The sequence below is a fragment of the Phyllobates terribilis genome, unplaced genomic scaffold (assembly GCF_046119375.1).
Source record: "Phyllobates terribilis strain yellow unplaced genomic scaffold, ASM4611937v1 Scaffold_9__5_contigs__length_417890890, whole genome shotgun sequence".
NCBI lineage: Eukaryota > Metazoa > Chordata > Amphibia > Anura > Dendrobatidae > Phyllobates > Phyllobates terribilis.
Window position 1 is genome coordinate 244,609,138 of NW_027362769.1, and position 16,707 is coordinate 244,625,844.

The 16,707-nt window shown below is 44.2% G+C and overlaps 1 protein-coding gene across 3 annotated transcripts in view; it reads right to left on the reverse strand.

Annotated features, from left to right (window-relative positions):
• METTL22 (methyltransferase 22, Kin17 lysine) overlaps positions 1 to 16,707 on the reverse strand; it is a 224,842-nt gene that overhangs the window by 170,581 nt on the left and 37,554 nt on the right. The gene's annotated exons all lie outside the window — the stretch shown is intronic.

Consider the following 16,707-nt stretch of genomic DNA (forward strand, 5'->3'; position numbering starts at 1 on the left):
ATAAAATTGACCATCTTAAACCTATATATACAGTACAGACCAAAAGTTTGGACACGCCTTCTCATTTAAAGATTTTTCTGTATTTTCATGACTATGAAAATTGTACATTCACACTGAAGGCATCAAAGCTATGAATTAACACATGTGGAATTATATACTTAACAAAAAAGTGTGAAACAACTGAAAATATGTCTTATATTCTAGGTTCTTCAAAGTAGCCACCTTTTGCTTTGATGACTGCTTTGCACACTCTTGGCATTCTCTTGATGAGCTTCAAAGAGGTAGTCACTGGAAATGGTTCTCACTTCACAGGTGTGCCCTGTCAGGTTTAATAAGTGGGATTTCTTGCCTTATAAATGGGGTTGGGACCATCAGTTGTGTTGTGCAGAAGTCTGGTGGATACACAGCTGATAGTCCTACTGAATAGACTGTTAGAATTTGTATTATGGCAAGCAAAAAGCAGCTAAGTAAAGAAAAACGAGTGGCCATCATTACTTTAAGAAATGAAGGTCAGTCAGTCCGAAAAATTGGGCAAACTTTGAAAGTGTCCCCAAGTGCAGTTGCAAAAACCATCAAGCGCTACAAAGAAACTGGCTTACATGAGGACTGCCCCAGGAAAGGAAGACCAAGAGTCACCTCTGCTTCTGAGGATAAGTGTAGCGCCGGCGTCCCTGCCCTCTGCTAGGCAGGGACGCTGTTCCCCTCACCTCCCTGCTCCGTGCCCGGCGTCCTCCTCCCGCTCTGCTGGCAGCGCGCGCTCCTTCCCGTCCACTGTGCTTAGGGCGCGCGCTCTCCCTTCCTCTTAAAGGGGCCGCGCGCGCTGTCCTAAGGAGTCCCCGGCCAATGGCCGGAGGACTTCACCATATATAAGGCACCTCCTCCAAAATGGAGGTGCCCGAGCAATGTTGTTGCACTGTTCACTACTCTGCTTCAGCCCTCAGGTCCCGTTGCCAGTTACCTGCCAGATTCCTGCCAGATTCCTGCCTGATTATCTGCTACCTGCCTGCTAGTCTGAGGTCCGACGGTCTGCCTTACTACTCCTGTCAGTCTGTCTAATGACCAGCCTGCCCGCTCACCTGGGAGCGCACATCAGCCACCTGCCTGCTTGCCTGAGGTCCGACGGTCTGCCTTCCAACTCCTGTCAGTCTGTCTATGGACCAGCTTGCCCGCTCACCTGGGAGCACACACCTGCTACCTGCCTGCTAGTCTACCTGGAGGCTCCGCCGTCACGTGCTGTGACCACCTGCCTGTCCAGTGACTCCTGCTCGCTCACCTGGGAGCGCTCATCTGCTGCCTGTCTGCTAGCCTACCTGGAGGCTCTGCCGTCACGTGCTGTGACCACCCGCCTGTCCAGAGACTTCTGCCCGCTCACCTGGGAGCGCTCATCTGCCGCCTGTCTGTTGGTCTTCCTGGAGGCTCCGCCGTCACATGCTGTGACCACCCGTTCATCCAGAGACTCTCGCCTGCTCACCTGGGAGCTCACGTCTATCATCAGCCGCCACAGGTCGTACCAACCCTTTACCTAGAGACTGCCCCGGTCACTTGCCGTGACCATCTGCCCGTTCATCCAGAGACTGCCCCGGTCACTTGCCGTGACCATCTGCCCGTTCATTCAGAGACTGCCCCGGTCACTTGCCGTGACCATCTGCCCGTTCATTCAGAGACTGCCCTGGTCACTTGCCGTGACCATCAGCCCGTTCATCCAGAGACTGTCCCGGTCACTTGCCGTGACCTCCAGCCCGTTCACTCAGAGACTGTCCCGGTCACCTGCTGTGACCTCCTGCCCGTCTTCCCTAGTCGTCACCCGCTCCCTTACAAGGACTGCCCCCTTGTATAGTAGCTCAGAGGTTCCGCCTCCCAGACCCGTTACAATAAGTTTATCCGAGTCACCAGCCTCAGAAATCGCAGGTTAACAGCAGCTCAGATTAGAGACCAGGTCAATGCCACACAGAGTTCTAGCAGCAGACATCTCTTCAACAACTGTTAAGAGGAGACATTGTGCAGCAGGCCTTCATGGTAAAATAGCTGCTAGGAATCCACTGCTAAGGACAGGCAACAAGCAGAAGAGACTTGTTTGGGCTAAAAAACACAAGGAATGGAAATTAGACCAGTGGAAATCTGAGCTTTGGTTTGAAGAGTCCAAATTTGAGATCTTTGGTTCCAACCACAGTGTCTTTGTGCGAGGCAGAAAAGGTGAACGGATGGACTCTACATGCCTGGTTCCCACCGTGAAGCATGGAGGAGGAGGTGTGATGGTGTGGGGGTGCTTTGCTGGTGACACTATTGGGGATTTATTCAAAATTTAAGGCATACTGAACCAGCATGGCTACCACAGCATCTTGCAGCGACATGCTATTCCATCCGGTTTGCGTTTAGTTGGACCATCATTTATTTTTCAACAGGAAAATGACCCCAAACACACCTCCAGGCTGTGTAAGGGCTATTTGACCAAGAAGGAGAGTGATGGGGTGCTACGCCAGATGACCTGGCCTCCACAGTCACCAGACCTGAACCCAATCGAGATGGTTTGGGGTGAGCTGGACCGCAGAGTGAAGGCAAAAGGGCCAACAAGTTCTAAGCATCTCTGGGAACTCCTTCAAGATTGTGGGAAGACCATTTCCAGTGACTACTTCTTGAAGCTCATCAAGAGAATACCAAGAGTGTGCAAAGCAGTCATCAAAGCAAAAGGTGGCTACTTTGAAGAACCTAGAATATAAGACATATTTTCAGTTGTTTCACACTTTTTTGTTAAGTATGTAATTCCACGTGTTAATTCATAGCTTTGATGCCTTCAGTGTGGTGTGAATGTACAATTTTCAGTCATGAAAATGCAGAAAAATCTTTAAATGAGAAGGTGTGTCCAAACTTTTGGTCTGTACTGTACATACACACAACACAGCAGAACAAGGTTAAAAAAATAAAAAAAAAAAAAAAAAAAGGAATTAGTCTTACCGGTAATGATGTTTCCAGGAGTCCACATGACAGCACCATAGGAGGAGTAATCCCATATCCTGTGTAGGGAAAGGAAGGACAAGAGGTTAAAAGCCCTCCCACCCCCAACCTCCTCAGTGATTTTCCAAGAACCACATTGGCTAGGTACAACAAAATTTTATTTTAGACATATGTTGGAATCACATACAGTAGCAATATAGGGAGGGAAATAAGGGTGCTGTCATGTGGACTCCTGGAAACATCATTACTGGTAAGACTAATTCCGGTTTTCCAGTACGTCCCCATGACAGCACCATAGGAGTATACCCAAGAACTCATAGCTTAGGGTGGGATAACAGCCTGAAGTACCTTCCTACCAAATGCAGATCTCTGCTGTGAGAGAACATCTAGCTTGTAGTGTTTGCAGAAAGTACTATGTCCTGACCATGTGGCTGCGATACATATTTGTTCAATGGTAGCCCCTGCTCTAGTTGCCCATGAGGTGGAAACTGCTCTGGTAGAATGGGCTTTGATAATTTCAGGGGAAGGCTGTCCCTCTGAAAGGTACGCTAGATTAATAATGGATGTAACCCATCTAGCTAAGGATGGTTTTGAAGTTTTCCTGCCTCTATTTGTTACCCCAAACGGTATAAAAAGATTAGAGTCTAATCTCCAGTTCCGAGTGGCTTCCAAATAGGCCAACACTGCTCTGCGGACATCAAGCTGGTGGAACTCTTCCTCCCTCTGATTCCTAGGATTTTCGCAGAATGATGGAAGAACCACCTCTTGGTTTAAGGTCATCAACGACACCACCTTCGGGGAGAAACTTGGATCCAGCTTGAGAATGATGCAATCATCCAGAATCTGCATACATGGCTCGACAACCGATAGAGCCTGGATTTCACCCAACCGTTTAGCCGTGGTGATTTCCACCAAGAAGACCGTTTTCAGAGTTAAGTTCTTTCTTTTAAATTCATGAACTAGGCCGAAGGCAGGTTTGCAAAGGACTCTCAGGACAAGATTCAGATCCCACGGAGGGGAAGAAATTCTCTGTGTAGGCCTAAGTCTCTGGATTGCCTTGACAAACCTGATTATCCAGGGATGCGAGGACAATGATGTGTCAAAGAAAGCACCTAGTGCCGCAATCTGCACCTTCACGGTACTTGGTCTAAGACCTGTATCAAATCCCGCCTGCAAGAAATCAATGATAGCAGGGATGTCTGGCTGAGAGGTGTCTATAGTCCTGTGGAAATGACAAAAGGTCCTCCATACTTTTTTATATATGGCCTGGGTTACAGGTTTTCTACTAGCCTGCATAGTCTGGATCACTCTGGCGGATAATCCCTTGTTCTTCAGGATCTCCCCTTCAGAAGCCAAGCTGAGAGCTGGAGTTGTTGAAGATTCCGATGCAATAGTGTACCTTGCGTCAGAAGATCTTCCTGAAATGTTAAAATGATTGGGTCTTTCAACGCTAGATGATGTAGAAGGGAGAACCAACTTCTCCTTGGCCAGAACGGGACAATTGCTATGACTGTCGCCCGATCTTCCTGAATTTTCTGCAGAATTCTCGGAATTAGAGGAGCAGGTGGGAAGGCATATGTTAGGTCCTCTCCCCAATATTGTGAGACAGCGTCCACTGCCAGAGGATGATCTCCTGGGTCAAGAGAGAAGAAAGATGTCGTCTTTGCATTCGTTCTGGATGCAAAAAGGTCTAGGTGCAGCTGACCCAATCTGCGAGTTTATTGCTGGAACACCTCTTCCTTCAGTTCCCATTCTGAAGCCTTCATCTGACGCCTGCTGAGGTAATCTGCCTCCTGATTGGCGGATCCCCAAAGGTGAACTGCTGAAATGGAGCTCACTATCTTCTCTATACCTAAGAATATCCTGTTGGCCAGGGACTGGAGAAGTGGATGTCTGATGAAAGATTGCCGTGATGTTGTCTGACAAAATTTTTACATGTCTGTCTTTTAAGACCGCCTGGCTTCTCTGTAGGGCTTCCCAGATTGCCTGTAGTTCCCGAAAATTCGATGATCGGGTCTGAATCTCTGTGGACCATGTACCTTGGAGATAAGACTCTCCCACTCGAGCTCCCCATCCTGAGAGACTTGCGTCCGTGGTCACTAAAAGACAAGGTTCCAGACTCCACTGCACTTCCTTCTGCAGATTCTTCTGGTCGAGCCACCAGTGCAAAGTGTCCTGGGCACCTCTGGACAAAGACATCTTCCTGTCTAGGTAATTTTGATGTCACTTCCAGGATGCATTTCTGTAGAGGCATAGAATGGAACCGGCTCCATCTGACGCAGGTGATACATGACGTCATGATTCCAAAAATACTCATTGCCTTCCGGATTGAAGGTTCCTTCTCTCTTGCAAAAGAACGAATCCTTTGTGGAATTGAGAGCATCTTGTCTTCTGGGAGATAAGACATTCTTATTCGGGAATCGAGACGGACTCCCAGGAAGATGTGTGATGTACTTGGGACAAGATTGGATTTTTCTTTGTTCACAATCAAACCCAGGCTGGTTAATGTCCGTAGGACAAATTCCAGATGTTGCGTCATACCTAGAGGAGATCCTGCCACCAACAAGAAGTCGTCCAAGTGCGGAATGATGGTAATATCCCTGAGTCAGATATAGGCCACCACCTCTGCCATGATCTTTGTTAAGATTCTGGGAGCAGATGACAGGCCAAAAGGAAGACATCGGAACTGGTAGTGTAGAATCTGACCGCCTGATGGTAGTGCAAACCTCAGATATTGCTGACTTGAGGAATGTATTAGCAGGTGGTAGTATGCATCCCTGAGATCCAGGGTGCACATTACCGCATCCGCGTCTATTAGAGGAATGGCTGATTTTACTAATTCCATGCGGATTTTTTTGTAGCGGACTCATCGGTTTAGGGGTTTCAGGTTGATAATTGTACGGAACTGCCCTGAAGGTTTCTTTATTGAAAACAGAGAGGAGTAATGGCCCCGATGTTGCTTGTGTTCTGGAACTGGTACAATAACCCTCTGATGTAGTAGCTTCTCTATGTCTGCCCGTAGACGGGAAAGAGCGGTAGGGGAACCTCTCATCAGGCGGAATTTTTGAGGGGGATTTTGAGAAAATTCTATCCTGTAACCCTGTGCTATAGTTGTTAGTATTCAGGGATTTTGAGTTACCAGATGCCAACTGTTTCTGAAAAACTTTAATCGCCCCCCTAATCTGACGTAGTCATTGTCGTTTTGGACGGGAACCAGTACTGGGCAAGTACTTCTTATCTTTGTTCCCCTTATTAAAACTCTAGCTTGTGGACCCCCCTTTTTTCTGCGTGTTTTATTTACGGGAGGGGAAAGGTTTAATAAAGGGCTGCTCCTTTTGATCGGACGCTTTTTCTAGAATGTCATCTAGTACTGGTCCAAATACTCTGAGCCCTGAAAATGGAATGGAGCACAGTTTGTTCTTAGAAGCTGTATGTCCAGACCATGTTTTTAACCAAACAGCTCTACGGGCTGAGTTGGAAAGCGCATTATTTCTGGCCGCAAATCTGACCGATTCCGTCGAAGCGTCGGCCCTAAAATTTGTTGCCATTTTTAATAGGGGCAATGATTGAAGGAGAGATTCCCTCGGCATGCCATCTCGTAGGTGGCTCTCTACCTCTTCTAGCCAGACTCATGGATCTGGCAATAGATGTAGCAGCGACATTAGATTTAATAATTGCCACCGAAGCTTCCCAGGCTTTTTTCTAAAGTCCATGCGCCTTCCTATCCATAGGATCTTTAAAGTCCTGACGAGTCTTCAAAGGGGATAGAGGTTTTCTTGACCACCTTAGCTACTGGGACGTCAATTTTAGGAATAATGTCCCACACACTGGTGTCCTCTGGGTCAAAAGATAGTCGGGCGCGGAAGTCTCGTGGTATAGAGAGTCTCTTCTCCACATCCTCCCATTCCTCTAGTATCATGTCCATGTCCTTCACATGTGCATCAACAGGAAAAACCATGGATCTCTGGGTTCTAAGACCACCAAACATCTCATCCTGAATGTTACTACACTTCTCAGTTTCCTCTACCGGCATCGTGTTTCGGACTGCTCGTAGAAGAATATCCATACCATCTGAGTGGAACATATATCTTTTCCGTTCCCCGTCCTGAGGCGAACTAATGGTCTCAATGTCAGAGTCGCCAGATGGGTCGATTTCACCCTCAGAAGATGGTGCTATATCTTCTCTGGTTCTTTTGGGATCCTGGGCTCCTGAACCTGGGGGCTGTAGAGACATAATAGAAGCCTGAACAACTTCTTTGATTATACTACGCATTTCGTTTAATAAAGCCTCGTGCTCCTCCTTTAGCATGGAGGCTCTACATTCAGCACATAGACGTTTCGTATACGAGTCGGGAAGTCTGATGTTACAATCCAGGCACCTCTTGGATTTTACTGTGGCCTTTTCTCTGTATCCTTTTTCTCAGAAGGAGGTGGTAATTGCCCAGATATATCCTATAAAAAATATGGAGGGCCTGGTAAGAGTAAGCTCCATTAACCATATTAAAAAAGGTAATGGTACACTTACATGACTGTGGGGCGATCCAGGAAGGGTATCATTGTGAGACATTTCTGCCATTTTACGGTCAGGGGTGTCTGTAAGCCTTCCTTTTATGTTCCCCAGCCCCCCTACTTATACCTTACCTGGTCATCCTGTCATTTTTTTCCCTGCTCCCTGGCATCTGGTCGAACCGCGGTTTGAATTTCCAGCGCGAACGCCACCGGAAGTCGTCATCTCCAAACTTCCGGTTTCGACGCCGGGCGGTCCTGGAGCCGGGAGAAGCCGGACCCACCCAGAGCAGGATGCCGAGAGCCCCGGCTGAGGGACTCCCAACAGGGAGTGTCAGCCCAGGACCCGCTTGGCGGCGGGAAGGAGAGAGCCGTGCCCCCCCCCCAATACCCCAGGGTCCCCTGAGGTACATCTATCTTCGCACCAGAGCTCCTGCACCAGCGCTCCTCCTGTACTCCCTGTCCTGTGTAGGGACAGGAAAAACACTCAGGAGGTTGGGGGTGGGAGGGCTTTTAACCTCTTGTGCTTCCTGTCCCTACACAGGATATGGGATTACTCCTCCTATGGTGCTGTCATGGGGACGTACTGGAAAGAATAATATCAGAATAATCAATAGTGAAAAAAGTGTTGCAAAGTTTTGGTGTAACTTGAAACTGAACTAAAATTTAGTGACTTTTGGGGCTCACACTCCAGTTTTGTCCAACTCTGACAAAATAGGCAGAACGTGGGCGTGGTGATTGCCCTCAAAATTCATGATGAGTGGCGGCGCTCAGTAACACTACAAATCTTACTCCAGCAGGGACTGGAGTAAGATTTGTGACGAGGCGCCCTCTTAATGAATCAGGAGCCTCACACTCCAACCTTCTCAAAACTGGAGTGAAGATTGTCGATTTTGATGAATCAGAGCCTAAGTGTTCAAGGGCTTGGACTCTAGGAGAGAAAAGATTCTGTCAAGTCAAAAGATTAAAAATTTAATAAGGGAATGACAAAATCCATAAAAAAAAAAAAGAGGATTTTACTTTGTTTGATGAAAAATGTACAAGGCAGCTGGCCTTTTTGATTCCACAGCTATAACCAACTAGTGGCTTCTTTTTTTTGCATGGAATGGAATCTAACACTTGTCTTCATTCTATTGCATCCTATAATTTCTTCCTTTAGTTCTCAGCTTCTTGGGTATGTGCACACAGTCAGGAGCCGCTGCAGGTTTGAAGCTGCGTGTCTATGCAGCATCCAGATGTTACAGCATAGTGGATGGGATTTGTAGAAATCCCATGTCCACTATGCGTCTCCGTATACCCGCGGAAACGGACATGTGGAGCGTCTTTCCAGACGGCAGCATGTTAATTCCTCTTGCGGGTCCGCATGCAGGCTTTCCCCATAGACCTAACCTCTGAGGAAAGTCCGAAGGTGAAAAAAAAAAATAAAAAATTGGCGCCGCTCATTTGCATAAAATGAGCGGAAGCCGCCAGCAGCTATTCCGCTGTGTCGGGGCCGCAGCCAGCTCTGGACAGTGTGCACATACCCTAATAGAGAAATCAGTGTCATGAGTTGTATGACTTCCAGTATTCCTGAGGTTAGGATATGCAATGGAAAAAAAAAAAAGGAACAAGGATCGCATCTCCAAAAGATCATACAATTGATCTAATGCCTCACGGCAAAAATATATATAACTGAACATGAGGTTCTTCGTTTAACATTCTGATCAGACTGTATGAAGCCCACTGCCACGTCACGGCAAACCTCATAGTGGGTTCTAACTTTTATTGCCTTAAAGGTATTCAATCTGAACATAATGTTAAACTTACACCCTCATGTTCAGTTTATATATATATATATATATATATATATATATATATATATATATATATATATATATATATATATATATATACATATACACACACATATATATATATATATATATATATATATATATATATATATATATATATATATATATATATATATATATATATATATATATATATATATATATATATATATATATATATATATATATATATATATATATATATATATATATATATACACATACATATATATATATATATATACATACATATATATATATATATTTTTTTGCCGAGAGGCATTAGATCAACGTATGTTTTTGAAGGTGCTGTCCATTCTCTTTTCGGTGAATTCCTGAGGTTAGCTGTACCCTTTTCTATTTAACAGGGCTTCAAGATATTTGCTTCTCTCGTTTGGACAAAAAGCAATGGTTTCTAAGTATCAAGGGTAATTTCAATCCAGAAGTGTTCTTTTCTGGTAGATGGAAGAGCAAAATGGCAAAATCTTCTTGTCAGAGTTGACACCTTAAGGGAACTAAATGCAGTATAAGAGGCACTTCGAACGCTGGGAAAAAAGTGAGGACACCAATATCACACCACTGCTGCCTACTTAAGCAGGTGGCATGAGTAATAATTCAAAAGGTACAATCAAAATAAAAAGGCAGATTTTGAGAGAAAATGGATTCAGAAAAAGTTCCTTTTTTGAAAAGTAGCTCAAGCTAGGGTATAAATACCTCAGAAAATAAAGTAGTTATCGCTGTAGGTACAGTATCTCCCAATAATTGGTGAGGACAACTACCCCATCTCTATCTATGTATGCCGCAAGTATAGAGTTCCCCATGATGGTCTCTGGCAATGATATTGAAGATAAAAGGGGTAAGAAAATTCCAATCTTCTGATAATAAGTCTGCCATTTATATTTCTAAAGCCTATTTTTGATATGCGTCTTCTCGCTGTTCTGCAGTGTATACCTACCAATGATGTTGAACAAGGATATGTGCATAATTAGCATGTTCCAAGGGTTCTGCAGAATTTGCAGAGAATTGTTGTGGTTGCATCTGCATCTAAATATGGAATTATCCAGTTTGAAACTACCTCTACCAACTAATATTCAGAGAATGTTGAGTTTTTCTTGGATTGACTTCATCAGAGTATAGTAATTTTTAAGACACCTGTTTTTTGAGGAATGAGGATGTGTATCCTGTAGATGATCTAATTTGGTCAGATCTAGGGTTGAGCGAGTATGTTCTGTCCGAGTATGCTCGGCCAAGCTCCGAGTATTTACAGCTGCTCGGTGATTAGGTTAAATCGCTCCCGTGTGCATGATTTGCAACTGTTTGACAGCTTTATTACATGTGAGAAATGTCTAACAGTTGCAAATCATGCACATGGGAGCAATTTAACCTCATCACTGAACAGCTGTAAATACTCGGAGCTCGGCCCGAGCATACTCGGCGAAAGGGTTAATAGAACATACTCGCTCAACACTAGTCAGATCTGATTAAGACTGGCTGAAACACTATACCTGAAATATACAAGCAATACTGGTAATTATTGAAAAGGAATGACCATTTTGGCATATAGTGGTCAATGATATTATCACGGTTTCTTGCTTGTCACTATCTGACAGGAGACTTGATCTTTCGTTGGAGGCACGGGTCATCTCATCACTTGTGGTGGCGTTTGGTTCATCCGTGGCACTATTTTTGCACTTTATATTTTGGTATTTTAATGAAAAATACCCCAGAAGAAGCGGAACGCGAAACGCGGGCTGGGGTTGTCTGGTCCCGTCAGTGACACAGGTTGTATTGCTTCCTTCTTTGACTTTTGTTTATTGACTTGCCCTCCACCTTTCCATTATTCCCCTACGATTGACATTGGTCTTTAATATTTGGCAACATTGCCGGGGGTACTATTCTTGTATTCAATAATACTGAGGGCTTTTTGGTTCATTTTGAAGCTTTATACCCTGGACTTTATATACACCCTATTTAGGAAACTAATATCTGAATAAGCGACAGCGTTTTTTCATTGATACCAACCTTTCAGCCTTAGGAATCTGTTTTTTTCACTTGGCTCAATTTGCATATTATAGCATCGACGTCTCTGCCCCCTGCTAGGCAGAGACGCCGTTCCCCTCACCTCTCTGCTCCATGCTCGGCGTCCTCCTCCCGCGCTGCTGGAAGCGCGCGCTGCTTCCCAGGCACTGTGCTTAGGGCGCGCGCTCCCTCTCTCTTAAAGGGGCCGCGCGCGCCATCCTAAGCAGTCCCCGGCCAATTGCAGGAGGATCTCCCATATATAAGGCACCTCCTCCAAAATGGAGGTGCCCGAGCAAAGTTGGTTGCACTGTGTCTTCCTGTGCTTCAGCCCTCAGGTCCCGCTGCTAGCCTGACTTATAATCCTGCCTGCCAGCCTGTTATCCGCCAGTTACCTGCCTGTTACCTGCTGTGTCCGTCAGCCCGCTCACCTGGGAGAGCCCACCAGTTACCTGTCAGTTATCTGCCTCGTCTGTCAGCCCGCTCACCTGGGAGCACCTGCTTGCTTTCTGCCAGCCTGCCTGGAGAACCTTCCTGTCTACCCAGAGACTGTCCCCGTCACTTGCCGTGACCACCTGCCTGTCTACCCAGAGACTGTCCCCATCACTTGCCGTGACCACCTGCCTGTTTACCCAGAGACTGTCCCCATCACTTGCCGTGACCACCTGCCTGCTTACCCAGACACTGTCTCCGTCACTTTCTGTGACTACCTGCTTGCCTTCCCTGGGAGTCACCCGCTTCCTTACAAGGACTTCCCCTTTGTATTGCAGCTCAGAGGTTCCACCTCCCGATCCCGTTACACATATACATAACTTGATCTCTTTGACTCTTTGATTCCTTGATCCATTTATAGGCACCAAGCACTTGTCACTTTATATATTCTGCTGAATTGTTGTAGTCTACATGACTGGGGTTGTAATTATGTCCATATGATTATATATACTATTTGTCACTGTGGGTTTCTTCATTTTTACTTCTCCTTTATGCATTTTTAATATGATGGTTTTTTTATAAACTTTTTTGAATAAAACTTGAATTTTATTTGCAAGTATACTTCTCTGCTTTGATTGGATTGTATTTGAAATGAAGTATTGCGTCTAATAGGCCCCCGCTTTTTGGATTTCACTATCTGACAGGAGACTTGATCTTTCGTTGGAGGCACAGGTCATCTCATCACTTGTGGTGGTGTTTGGTTCATCCGTGGCACTATTTTTGCACTTTATATTTTGGCATTTTAATGAATTAATAAAGGTTAAAAATTTTAAATAATCTGATACTGTACCTACAGCGATAACTAATTTTTTGAAAAGTACCTGCTTTCTACAACACTTTCAGGCAAATTTTTCATTACTCACAAAGAAGAAGTGCCAATTAACGGTTTCATTTTTGTTTCCCTTGTAGATCAACTTCTTCTACCTTAATGTGGTCTTCCCCTTCCCAGTTAGATATAACTAGTATAACAAAATATTGTTAGCCGATATGGATTGAATTTCTCTGTAAAATAATCTTTAATATCTAAATAAAAGATTTTACTGTCCAAAACAGTCACGAGTTTCGGCCAAAATCCACCATAGCAGCATTAAGTGGATGATCACAGTTTTATCAGCTGTTGTGAATTCTGGACATGGTTGCTCATTCCCCTTGCACTAGCAGGACACCTTCACTCGTGATTGTAGAGCCATAAAATATTTTTAGTATTTTTTGGACATGACCTTTGTCCCCAGTCAAGGTTGTAGAATTTCATAACCTTTTAATCTGCCATATTGGTATGGGCTCATTTGGTGAGGGGAACTCTTGAAGCCGCAGGTGAGACAACACATGGATCAAAACTTGACCAGAGTGTGCCTGACGACAGACACACAAATGGAGCAGTTAGCACAAGTGAAGCAGAGCCAGGTGTGTGGCTACAAAAGGGTACAGTAACTGTATTGGAAACTAGCATCTTCCAGCCAGGAAGGAGTCACCAGAATAGATTCTTCCAGTCAGACAATGGTTAAATAGCAATAGCAATAACACAAGTAAGTGGAAACTAGAGACATGCTTTAAGAGATGTGTTACATTGATTGCAGAGGCCAGATAACATCACTAAGAACAGTTGTGAGAAGTTAGAAACTTGCTGAGAAGATTGTGTGGACAACACCAAGTAAAATGGACTGGGCTTAGAAATAACTGGTTGGTGCATGGAAGTCAGCAGAAGCTAAAGGGATGACAAACACAGAGCTGGAGCAGAAACAAGTATCAGCAACTTCTCACCACTTTGGGACAACAGTGGACAACGTTACTGAATACCCAAGTAGGGCGCAGTCAGACGGCTGTATAAATTGGACAGAGATCGGATACAAATGCACAGATGGGAGAGCCGCTGGCCGGTCCGTGCACTGCGGTCCCATTTATATGGCAGTCTGACCGCGCCCTTAGTCGCTTCAACACCCCACAGGTCCTATTGGGACCTGTGGGGTGTACCCGTTGAAATAAGAGTTTGTTGGTATTCAAGCAAACCCCAACACAGTGTTCAATGGAGAGCACTGTATAAATGTGAACCTGACCCAACATGGTTTTTACTGATTTATCAGTGTATATGCTATGCAGTTTTTTTGGTTCAAATAGGAAAAAAAAAACATTTTTCAAATACAAATCTGTATGAAAAAGTGTATCAGCTGGAAGAACCTTTTTAAGAATTCATGCTTCAAATTTGCATGGTTTTAAGACCAGAGCAGATACATCAACATATATTCTTGGAAGAGTTGAGTATCACTAGTCCCAAGCTCCATATATCCTGGTGCTAACAATAGATGCACATTTTTTAGTCCAGTTACTTCCATGTTCCGGAAAGCTGCACCAATTATCTGTCCCTGACTCAAATCATTATACATATTGTAGATGAAGACCTCCAGAAACCAAACAGAACAAGGAAAACCAGATTAGCAGAATATACTGTGGATTTTACAAGAGAAAGAATATGTAGGACTTTTTTCCAATTTTATATAGTTCAACTGTTGGTTAGACAAGTTATTAAAAAACTATGGTCATTTAATTGTGGTAAAAATAATGAGTCAAATCATTCCCTAATACAATATTATAGAGCTCCATTTTAACTACAAAGATTCCAGTCTGCTCCTGCCTTTATTTTTTCAGTAGTAGAACATTCATGGCCTAACCTTAGGAAAAGCCATCGATAAATGACTGGCAATAGTCTGATATGGTATCCTGAACTTTTTCTCCTGTAGCCATATTTAGTACTGCATTTCTAACTACTCTACTTTAAAAGGAAGCGGTCAGCAATTTTTTGCTATTTAGTCCAAGAGCAGGCACATATTGGACTACTTGGAGATTGGCAGCTTCCTGTATACACTGTCCATTGTCAGTAAGCTGCCAATCAGTGGTAGGGGCGGGGCTACACAGATTAGCCTGACTGACCTACACGTGAGACCTAGTCTGGCAGTGATAATCTCCTGCTGAAAACACATTGATTGTATTGAAACTACAACACACAATCAAGTAAGTGACAAATCCCTGCAATCAGGCTGTCTTGCCCCCTTTAGTTCTGGTGACCGGTTCCCTTTAAGCATTCCAAACCACTACTGTAGCATCCCATATGGTGATGACTTTTTTTTATATATATAGTTTTTCATAAAAGCACTTATTATAAAAGTTTAGAACACCATGCATGCAATGTACAATGCTTTTTGGGGTTGCTTGAAATAGTGCACAGCCACGTCCATGTAATCCAATCTAGAAAGGAAATCCAGGATTTCCATCGGCTTCACGTTCATTAATATTCACCATGATAGATTAAATAAAGAAAATCCCACGTAGCGTCCTATAGGTGATACATTTTGAACAATAGAGTTGTTTATTCTATTGTGAATACAGACTTTTGTTTCAGACAAAAGGTATGAGGTAGAATGCCGTATAACTTGGACGGGGATCGCAACGCAATGCAGTCGGCTATTCCGACCCGATCGCAACTGCTGCATAGAAATACATACTGTCACATTTGGGTCAGGAGAGCAGTCGGCCAGTCTGAGCATTGCGTTGCGATTCCCGTCCGAGTTATATGGACGTCTGACTCTCTGCAGCCATATGCTCATGAGCCAGGACCAATCCAACAGGGATTCTCCTTCTCCATCCTCAGACTAGTCCTGCCTTAGATTATCTACTTAGAACTCCCTGGGCATCATTGACCGCCTCCATACTATACCGATCATGGTCCGGTAGTACCGCCTGTGCATGGAACAAATGCATATAACAGTAGGAGAACAGCAAGGGGCAAAGGACAGCAAGATAAGATTACAAAATACAAAGCGTTCACCAATCTCTGCCTCTATGTGGCTGATCAACCTTTTCTATTTCGTATAGACTATCCAAACTGAAAAGATTCCTTGTAATTGACTAAAGATTGCAAATAGAGCAAGCTCAATTCAGTCATTTTACATTTTCTTGTTGAGCACTCTAAGTGCCAGTTGAACGCAAGATGCCAGGTGCAGAAGTCTAGACTGCCCTGGTCCGGCTGCCATGATGGAGCCATGCAAATTATTTGGCTCCACTCTAAATATGACAAATGCTGAGCAAGAGGTGTACTTTTACTATGGAACCGGTTTTAAATTACTCCAATTCCTTTTAAAGGGTCTCTTACCAATTTACAGATTAAAAAATGATACTTGATGAGAAGCCCTAAACTCAGCGGTCATACATGACACTTAGCAGTAAGTGTCCAGTTTCCTGCAGCGCCACTACAAGAAAAATACACAGTTACAACGCAAATAATGGAGAGGATGTGTTCTCCAGAGAGCAAGGCGCTCTTTCTACTTGGTCTCCGCGCTGACCAAGAGGTGAGGATTAGGAATAGAGGACCCCTCCGCTAAAACAATTCCCTAACATTGTAAATAAATCACTGGATCTGCCAGGGATGCCACCGCATGTACTGCAATTGAAAATCAGCTTGCCAATTATGTTGCGAAATATCAACCAGGCAAAGCTTTCCAATGGCACGCGGCTTGCAGTAAAACAATTAATGAGCAATGTCGTTGAAGCAACAATCTTGACAGGACCTTACAAAGGTGAAGATGTCCTCATTCTTCACATTCCTATGATTCCAACGGATATGCCATTTCAATTTAAGAGATTGCAATTTCCAATTGGATTGGCGTTTGCAATCACCATCAACAAAGCTCAGGGCCAATCTTAGGAATTGTGCGGTTTAAATCTCGACACAGATTACTTCTCACATGGACAATTACATGTTGCTTGTTCTAGAGTCGGCAAACCAAACAATCTCTATATCTACACAGACAATGGAACAATAAAAAATATTGTAGACCCACAAGCATTGTGAAGTTAAATATTTTAGAAACGTGCGCGCTCTCTTCTTCCCTTTACATTTAACCAGACTGAGCCACAG